Source organism: Manis javanica, chromosome 17 (genome assembly GCF_040802235.1).
Source record: "Manis javanica isolate MJ-LG chromosome 17, MJ_LKY, whole genome shotgun sequence".
Taxonomy (NCBI): Eukaryota; Metazoa; Chordata; class Mammalia; order Pholidota; family Manidae; genus Manis; species Manis javanica.
In genome coordinates, this window is record NC_133172.1 from 58,782,483 (window position 1) to 58,792,270 (window position 9,788).

A 9,788-nucleotide genomic window follows, 5' to 3' on the forward strand; every position below is an offset into this window, starting at 1 on the left:
AAAAAATTTAAAAAAAGTGCTGTGACAGAGATGGGGGAAGGGAGTTGTAGCTGTTACCTTTTATTTATTTTTTAAGTATTGGAAGTGTCTCTCTGCTTGGTACAAATGGATACAGGCATAGTCAGTCCTTGGTGCACAGGTGAACACCTACATGGAAGAATAAACACTAATGACACAAGGGGGACGGACACAGGAGGGCTGGGCAGAGGGGAACTAGAGGGAGGGAGGCTGAGGCTCAAAGAGATCGTACACAATGTCCGCGGCTAGTAGTTCTGGGTAGTGAGAAAACACCATTATATTATTAGTGTCCCGTCCAGCGGGACTTAGTTATTCGTGGGGACGAGGGGGATCCGACCTGAAAGAAAATGGGGGCGAGAGAAGAGCGAAGGCAAGACAGTATTCTGATCAAGCCTTCAAATTTTATTGTAGGACGGGGGTAGATATACACCAGTGTTCAGGGGCAGAGTGGGCCATAGGATACTTGGAGGCAGGGGATTGGCTGCATAGCAGGGGTGGCGCAGCGAGTTACATTCTGATTGGTATATGACAATAGGGAAGGAGGGGGAGAAGAGTATCTCTTGGCGCGCGCGGGCTTCCTTGTTGGCGCGCGCGGGCTCGTAACTAATCTCCAAGAAGTGAAGCAGGAACCTCATGAACTGTGGCCATCTTGTTGTCTTTGTGTGGCTCCCAACATCTCCTCTCTTTCTATTTATTTTAGAAAGGTGGGCCTTAATCGAGTGAGGGAATAGAGGCCTGGCTCCTCCAGCAGGGTAACATTCTGCAAATGCTCTCGGTATCTTTTAGGGAGGAGAGGCAGAGCTGAAAGCCAAATTGACTTTAATATGTCAAGGCTTTATGTACATATGGATACCAACCTCTATGCAAGCCAGGCGTATTCTCAGGGAGGACCAGAGAGGTTCTAGGAAGAACCCTCCCTTGCGGTACTTTGTCTCGCACTCATCTCGATGCCCATACCCTCATAGTTAGGGGTATGTCTGGCTCTGGCTGACCAGCATATGGGCCACATTAAGTACGGTGCCAGAATCGATGGTACCATGGTTGAGACGCCTGTAAAGTTGAAAACCGGAGACCGGGAGCATTGGTTGGCTCGGTGTAAGACTCTTCATCACAGGCCGTAAGTCTGTGATAATGAACAGCAACCGCTGGCTTGACGAGCTGGTCAACTTGCTCTCGAATAAAAACTGTCAGTTTTCTTAAGGCCCAAGGGCCAAGAGACACTAAAAGGAAGAATCCTGCCAAGGGTCCAAGGATGGTGGGGATCAGAGTAGTTAACCAAGGGGTGGCAGAGGTCCAGTTTTTATACCAGGCCTCATCTTTTTCTCTTTGTTTTTGCCTGGCTTCTAGGTTTTTCTTAACTTTATCAATGCTATCTTGCACTAACCCTGTTTTGTCTTTATAGAAGCAACATTCTTCTTTAAGAGCAGCGCAGAGGCCTCCTTCTTTCAGGAAAAGGAGGTCTAACCCTCGGCGATTTTGGAGCACTACCTCAGAGAGAGAGACAACAGATTCTTTCAGGCTGTCTAAACCCTCTTGCAGATTTTGTATGTCTTTATCAATAGCTTGACTAAGAGCATAATATTGTTGTTTAGAAGTAATTATGGAGGCAATGCCTGTTCCAGCCCCAGCTGCTCCTAGTCCTAATAATACAGATAAGGTAATGGCGGTTACTGGCTCACGCTTAGTGCGAGTAGAGCCCGAGTAATATGGAAGGAGATCTTCGGTGGGATGTATGAAAATCTTGGGCATGAGCATGACTAAAACACAATATTCATTGTTAGATATTAATAAGCGCGGGTTAACAGAGGGCGTTATGCCAAAGGAGCAAGCAAAATAAGTACCGTTGGGCGCGACAAGGAATTCATAGGACAGCGGGGGTGAGAAGGAGCTGTTACAAATGGGTACTAGCTGAGGGGGTAGACGCAAGAGGGGGCTATGTATACAGAGGCCTATTCCCGAAAGCTGCGTCAATGTGAGACCCGGAGAGGTCTCTGAAAAACGGGAGGGGTCTGACCAGCGAGTCTTGCTGGAGTCATTGGTAAGTATGAGGTCTGCTGAGGTGTTTACTAAAACTGCTATCCCTTCGTAAAACGGGGGAACGGGGGAGAAACATAACCAGCACTCGCTATATCCAGTGGAGTTAAGGGATTTTGCAGTCATATTAGCCAGGCCTTTAAGGATTTCGCCTGTGGAGGGTAAAACCGGGGGGAGCAAGGCCTGGAAAACAGTACTAGTAGACAGGGGAGAAGGGTTAGAAGGTCTTGGGTCTCTTGCCTTAGGGGCAATAGGGCCAAGGACAACGTGCTTGTTGGCGTTTGGAATAGATCGAATTAATTTGATTTTAAAAGTGAGCCCAGGGTCCTTTCCTGAAACATAAAGCCTTAGCCCCCATTCATGTCCCCTGAGCCATCCATCAATAGGGGCCCTTTTTCCCTTGTCAGTAAAGGTAATGGAGAGCGGTGTACATCGCCCTCTTGTGGATTGGGTGCTTTGACATTCTGGGGTAACAGTTGAGTTAGGCTTGGGATTCCAAGCCCTACTTACAGTTATATAATCCCAGGTGGAGCTAGGCTTCCAACTAGCATCTCCCGTAGTCTCACACCCCCAGGAGTCACAGAAATAGGAGTCTCTATATCCACATTTATAGTTAAGGGCTCGATCTCTATGAGCTCCCGGGCAGACATAAAATTCTGTTTCTCTGAGGTAGGTTCTCCTAGGGGTGTTGTTACACCCAGGAGAAGTGGTAGATTGTCCCTCAGGGTAGGTCTCAGGGGAGGTGGAAAAAGGAAAGTAAATGTCTGGGGTCCCCCAGGCCGTAGAAGCTCCAGCGGCCAAGTCACAGAGATCAGGGGCAAGAACAGGCCATGGGGGGGTACTTGCTAAGGTGGAAGAACTGAAAACGACGTCTCCTGCTTCATTGGTGACTGTCCAGGTGAAGTTGGAAATCTGATGGGTCCAAACGGGGCGAAAGGTCATGACGAGGGTCAATAGTGTACATATCTTCATTTTTGCCTCCTGAAAATAAACAGAAAGGGAAGGCTTCTCAGGGGTTAATATGCCCTGGACTGGAATTATTATTGTTTTTGCCTCTATTTGTGTCTAGGAGTTTAATGAGCCTATCTGGGAGCCATCGGGCATTTTGTGCCTTAGCATCATATATACAAGCATGTCCTTTCCCCCATATGAGCACAGGGTCAGGCCCGTGCCATGTGTTGGTCATCGGATCTCTCCACATAGCCTGTGCATAATTATCTGCCGTGGAGGGATGCCAAAGGCGATCAGCAGCGGTTTTACCCGCGGAGTCATAAGTAAGGAAATTGAGAACAAACAGTGCATGATTTAGGAGTGTCTTTGCATTACCTGTTCTCGGATAGAGTACTTCTCCCCCCGACTGAAGTTTGAATAACATGTTTTTAAGGGTTAAGTGGGCTCTTTCAACAATGCCTTGGCCTTGGGGATTATAGGGAATTCCTGTTACGTGCTTAATATCTAACTGCGCACAGAACTGTTTAAAGCTAGAGCTGGCGTATCCAGGCCCATTGTCAGTTTTTAAGATTTTAGGTTGTGGTAGATATGCCAGGCATGAGAGGACATGGGTAATAACATTTTTAGTTGCCTCTCCCGTTTGCAAGGATGCACATAGGAAACCACTACATGTGTCAATAGACACATGGATATATTTTAATTTACCAAAGGGAGGGTAATGAGTGACATCCATTTGCCATATCTCTCCTGGGACTAACCCTCGGGGGTTGATTCCGTTATGAGGCTCTGGGAGGAGAGTTAGACATCCTTGACATTGTCGAACTATTTGGCGGGCCTGTTCTCGGGTGATTGAAAATTTGAGTCTAAGAGTGTGAGCATTGAGATGATGTAGTTCATGAGCCCGTTGGGCTGCAGCTAAGGGTGAGTCTGGCGTGACAGAGGCTACTAATTGAGTCGCCAGATCAACCCTGTCATTGCCTTTGGCAAGCGGCCCTGGAAGGCCAGTGTGAGCGCGTATGTGCCCGATGAAAAAAGGGGCATCGCGGCTTAAAATTAATTTTTGCAATTTTGCGAATAGGGGGGAAGCATTTGTAGAGGGACGTATGTAAGGCACTGTCTCTAATAGGGGAACAGAGGTTGCTACATAGGCACTATCAGTGTAAAGGTTAAAGGGGGCATCTATTAAAAGCTCAAAAACCTTGATTATTGCAGTTAGTTCAACAAGCTGTGCAGAAGAGAGGTCTGTCTGTATTCGAGTAACTTGCCCATTAATACTGAAAGCGGCTATGCCGGAGGAGGACCCATCAGAGAACACCATTACGGCCCCAGCAATTGGCGTGGTTTTAGTTCTTTTGGGAAAGACAACCGGGGTCTTTTGAAGGAACTGGACTAATCTGTCTGCAGGGTAATGATTGTCTATTGTCCCCTGGAAGGAGGTGCAGCTAATTGCCCAATCATCATCATGTTGAATAAGCCATTGTAATTGAGATGTATTGTATGGGAGGGTTATAACTTCAGGGTCTTTCCCAAACAACTTGAGAGCTGCCTCTCGGCCTAAACGTAAGAGGGCAGCAACTAATTGAGGATAGGTAGCTAAGACTCTAGGGGGGGAGGCTGGCAAATGAACCCAAAATAGTGGATGGTTTTGCCAAAGGACTCCTGTAGGGGAGAAGGGGGTAGGGAAAATGAGCAGCCACAAACTTAGATGTGGAGAGAAGTAGCTAATGGTCTGTTTAGAAATAGCCCGCTCTACAATGGTTAATGCCCTTTGTGCTTCTGATGAGAGCGAGCGGGGGGAGGAAGGATCAGGGTCTCCACGTAGGACATCAAACAAAGGCTTTAACTCTCCGGTGGTCAGCTTTAAATAAGGCCTGAGCCAGTTGATGTCTCCTAGCAGACGCTGAAAATCATTAAGAGTGTTTAAGGAGCTTCTCTTTAACTGAATTTTTTGAGTGAGGATTTTGTTAGAAAATAATTCAAAGCCTAAAAATAGTTGGGGGGGGTGGACCTGGACCTTTTCTGGGGAAATTTGTAGTCCTCGATCTCGGAGGGCAGTGACTAGCTGTTGACTGGCCGCATAGAGCTGTTGCTGGTCAGGACCGGCAAGAAGAATATCGTCCATATAATGGATAATATACAAAGTGGGGAAAAGCAACCTAAAGGGGTCTATAGTCTGGGCTACAAACTTTTGGCAAAGAGTAGGGCTGTTGGCCATTCCTTGTGGGAGAACTCTCCACTGAAACCGGGGAGAAGGCCCTACACAATTGGTAATGGGTATACTAAAGGCAAAACGTTTGCAATCATCAGGATGCAAAGGTATGGAGAAAAAGCAATCTTTTAGATCAATTACTAATTTGACATACCCTTTAGGAATGGCTATTGGAGAGGGAATTCCCGGTTGTAATGCGCCCATAGGGACCATGGTCTTATTGACTGCCCTGAGGTCTTGTAGGAGCCTCCACTTGCCTGATTTCTTTTGAATTACAAAGATTGGGGTGTTCCAAGGGGATGTAGAAGGTTCAATATGTCCAGCAGCCAGCTGTTCCTGCACTAACTCTATGGCTGCATTTAATTTTGTAGTGGTAAGGGGCCATTGATCGATCCAGACAGGAACATCACTTTTCCAAGTAATCTTGTCTGCCTGGAGTGCAGGAGGAGCAACGGCCCTTACGAAAAATGTTTTTCAAACCCTAAACCTGAGCGGTCTATCTTAGGCGTGGCCAGTATCGGGTTGGGATCTCCCTGTTTTAGTTTGCCCAACCCCTGACCAGGGAGGTAACCCTGTGAGAGCATCTGCTGTGTTACAACTTCATTAGGGCTACACATGATGACTTTCATTTGAGAAAGGATATCTCTTCCCCAAAGATTTACTGGCAACCCAGGAACTACGAAGGGTTGAATGAATCCGGTATTTCCTTCTTCATCTTCCCAGTTTAGTAACTGTGAGCTCTGTAAGGTGTTTCTTGACTGCCCAATTCCTTGTAGATGGGTCAAGGAAGCGTGTAAGGGCCAGCTGGAGGGCCATGAAGCCTGAGATATGACCGTAGAGTCGGCCCCCGAATCTAAAATTCCTTCAAATACTTTTCCTTGGATCTTAAGCTTAAGAGTGGGGCGTTCTTTAGTAATAGCTTGGATCCAATATAAGTCTGAAGAACCTGGGGTAGAGGAGCCTCGCTTCTTATGAACAGCAGGGTGAGATGTACTTAAAGGGAGGGGGAGTGCCTGCGCAAGGCGCTGACCTTTCATAATGCTGACAGGGCACTGGGGAGCACTAGCAAGAATTTTTATTTCTCCAGTATAGTCATTGTCAACTAAGGAAGGGTGGACAATAAGGCCGTTTATTGTGGTGGAAGCTCGCCCTAAAATTAGAAAATAAGTATCTTTGGGAGGTGGGCCATAAATTCCTGTGGAAATAATTGTAACTCCCTCTTCAGGCGTTAATATTGTTGAGGAGGAGGCACAGAGGTCAAGTCCTGCACTCCCGGGTGTGGCCCGATAGAGGGCGGGAGTGCTACAGCTAGGCTGTTCCCCGAGGCCGGCTGAAATGGAATTGGCTGGGGGGCCCGGGGCTGGCCCCTCAGCCCGTTTCCCTGAAAAGGGGGGGTGAAAGGATTTGTGGTACTATAAAAAGGATTTGTTGGATTGTTACGGCACTCTTTGGCCCAGTGCCGCCCCTTATGGCAGCGAGGGCAAATACCGGGGACTGACCCAACTCTAGGAGGAGGAGCTGAGGTAGGGCATTGGCGAGCGAAATGGCCTGGCTGTCCACATTTAAAGCAGTTACGCATAGGCGGTGCGCCCCTGGGGAAGGAAGGAGGATAAGAAGCCGGGGGAGTCTGAACAGCGGCACCTACAGCTAAAAGGGCTTGGACTTTGGATGTAAAAGGATCGACATCTCTACACATTCTCAGCATTTCATCAAGAGTTTTGTCTCGAGTCTTACCGCGGAGGACGGCTCGACATGCCGAATTGGCGTTTTCATAGGCTAGCTGTTTTACAATCTTGTCATTGGCAGCCGCGGAACCAAGGGTCCTTTCGGCGGCCTCTAACAATCTGCTAACAAATTCGCTATAGTCTTCTTGCGAGCTTTGAGTGATCTTAGTTAGAGGAGTGTTAGCAGTCCCGGAAGCAGGGAGTGATATCCAAGCGCCCAAAGCGGCATCTTTCACTTGAGATAAAAGACCAAGGGGAAGGCGCTGCTGCCTGGTTTCAGAGATATATCTGCCCTGTCCCGTAAGCTTATCAAACGTCCAGGACGCTGTTGGGGAATGAGGGTCTTTTACATTGGCAGCAGCGATGGTCTGACAGCGGTCAGCAAAATCTGCCTTCCAAGTTAAAAACTGACCACGGGTAAGCACAGCCTGGACTATACGCAGCCATTCACCTGGGAGTAAATGTCCTCCTCGAGACAGCGAATCAAGAACAGAAAGGGTAAAAGGGGCATTGGGGCCATAAGCTTTAACGGCTGCGTTCAGCTCTTTTAAGCTTTTGAAATGGATTTTGTGAAATTCTCTAGGGCCATCGGCAGGTTCGGCCGGCTCTGGCTCAGCCTGCTCTTCCCCCTCACTTTCTAATTCCTGAGCAGCAGGGGCGTCTTCACCATCGCTTTCAAGATCGCCCTCTTCCGGGCTACGTGTTGTGGAGGTGGGGCCAGAGCGGGCGGAGGCCCGGGTAAGAACAGGAAAGAGCAGTTTTTTAGGTTTTGTGGCTGTAAGCGGTTTCTTAGAGAGGCTCTTTTGCGAAGATAATGAGGGACGAACTGGTTGGGAGACAACCAATTTTTGGAGATGGCAAGTTATTCTTTGTTCTACTATCTGTGCTATTAGGTCTTCAGTGCTGGTAGGGGGGGCTAACAGGACCGGGAGCCGGAGGGGGTAGCGGAGGGGCCGACGGGGGCAAAAAGGCCGGGGCGCAAACATTGGGAGGCCGAATAGGGGGAGTGTAAGAAGGGGGGTTAAGCGACGGGGCGGCAAGGGGCCAATCTGGGTTGTGATACCTGGCCGCCTCGTCTTCTAGTTCGGCCGCGTCTCCCGGATCTAAAGGTTCGCTATTTTGGCTCTTAGTCACGACCGGAAAAACCTTTTGTGTATCGACAAAGTCCGAATCTCGAGGGAGAGGAGGATAAATGCAACATTTGGGAGGGGTATCATGGAGGGCACCGAGCAAAGATGGTGTCAGGCTAGGGGAGGGGGATTTAGCTGATTTTGGAGCAGGGGGATCACTCGAAAGAGACGATTTTGAGGCCGCCCGAGATAGGGGGCGGAGGCAATATTCTGCTACTGACAAGAGTTGACGTTTATCAGGGTCAGTATTTTCAACAATATCTCTGATAAGACTCCAATAGGAAAATACTGAAACAGGAACAGAGTCAGGGCCGTTTTTGATAAGATAATCATTTAAATCTCTACCTACTTTCTGCCATTTTTTAGGATGAATTTCGGGGCCATTAACAATAAACCACGGACAGACTTCATCAACAAAAATAAAAAACTTTACCAAGTCTTTCTTTTTAACTCGAACTCCTCTCTCCCTAAGCGAACTTTTTAGGTCTCTTATGAAGACCGCTTCTTTACTTAATCTAGTTCCCATTTTCTTATAAGGCGGCCGGTACTCACCAGGGACGACGACCTCCGTGAGCGGCGAAAGGCGTCTCCTATTGTTTCATCAAGAAGGGGTCTGGCCAGACGATATCTTACTCGGGGGTCCGCCTGCGAAGGATCCGCGCCTCTGGCCCCACGTTGGGCGCCACTTGTCCCGTCCAGCGGGACTTAGTTATTCGTGGGGACGAGGGGGATCCGACCTGAAAGAAAATGGGGGCGAGAGAAGAGCGAAGGCAAGACAGTATTCTGATCAAGCCTTCAAATTTTATTGTAGGACGGGGGTAGATATACACCAGTGTTCAGGGGCAGAGTGGGCCATAGGATACTTGGAGGCAGGGGATTGGCTGCATAGCAGGGGTGGCGCAGCGAGTTACATTCTGATTGGTATATGACAATAGGGAAGGAGGGGGAGAAGAGTATCTCTTGGCGCGCGCGGGCTTCCTTGTTGGCGCGCGCGGGCTCGTAACTAATCTCCAAGAAGTGAAGCAGGAACCTCATGAACTGTGGCCATCTTGTTGTCTTTGTGTGGCTCCCAACATATTAGTTTCATTTTTCCTATTTCAAAAAAAAGGAAGGGAAAAGAAAGTTATATAAAAAGGCAGAGTCTGATAAAAATAAAGCCGGTGTAGCATTATCTCAGAAAATCACAAGGCAAGGTAGGTAACCCCTAAGGACAACATTTTACATTGATACCAGGCACTCTGCCCCCAACAAACTGTGATGGACACACACTTTAATGCTTCTCACAGCACAGCTTTGAAAATCATAAAGGAGATGGGGGCAGAAAATCAACCAGTTATGGTTAGGGACAAACAGTCCTCTCAGAAGACTAGAAGGAGACAAGACAAGCACAGAGAATCTGAATAACACAAGTACCAAGTTTGATCAAGGGCTCACACACACACACCTACAAACACGCACTGAACTTTGTACCCGAGGTTACTCATTTTGTTCAAGCACAGCACATTTACAAATATTGACCAAGGTTGCTGGGGGTGGGGAAGGAAGAACAATTTTAATTTCCTGATACAAATCAAAATTCACTGCCACATGGACATCACAACCTAAAAGATATCTCCTTAAAGTCCTGACACTTGAAAACTTTAAAACGTATTTCTAAAATATTTCTTAGGTTAAAAGGAAAGGACAAAACCGCTCAGGAAGACAAAATAGAGCTCTAAGTGC

At 47.8% G+C, this 9,788-nt stretch overlaps 1 long non-coding RNA gene across 1 annotated transcript; it reads right to left on the reverse strand.

The window, feature by feature from the left end:
• Positions 1-399: 399 nt before the first annotated feature.
• Positions 400-9,138, reverse strand: LOC140846934 (uncharacterized). Its single transcript, XR_012126458.1, has 2 exons — positions 8,619-9,138; positions 400-3,033 (listed from the first exon to the last, which is right to left on the reverse strand). It is a non-coding gene; the product is annotated as an uncharacterized lncRNA (long non-coding RNA).
• Between the last annotated feature and the right edge of the window lie 650 nt (positions 9,139-9,788).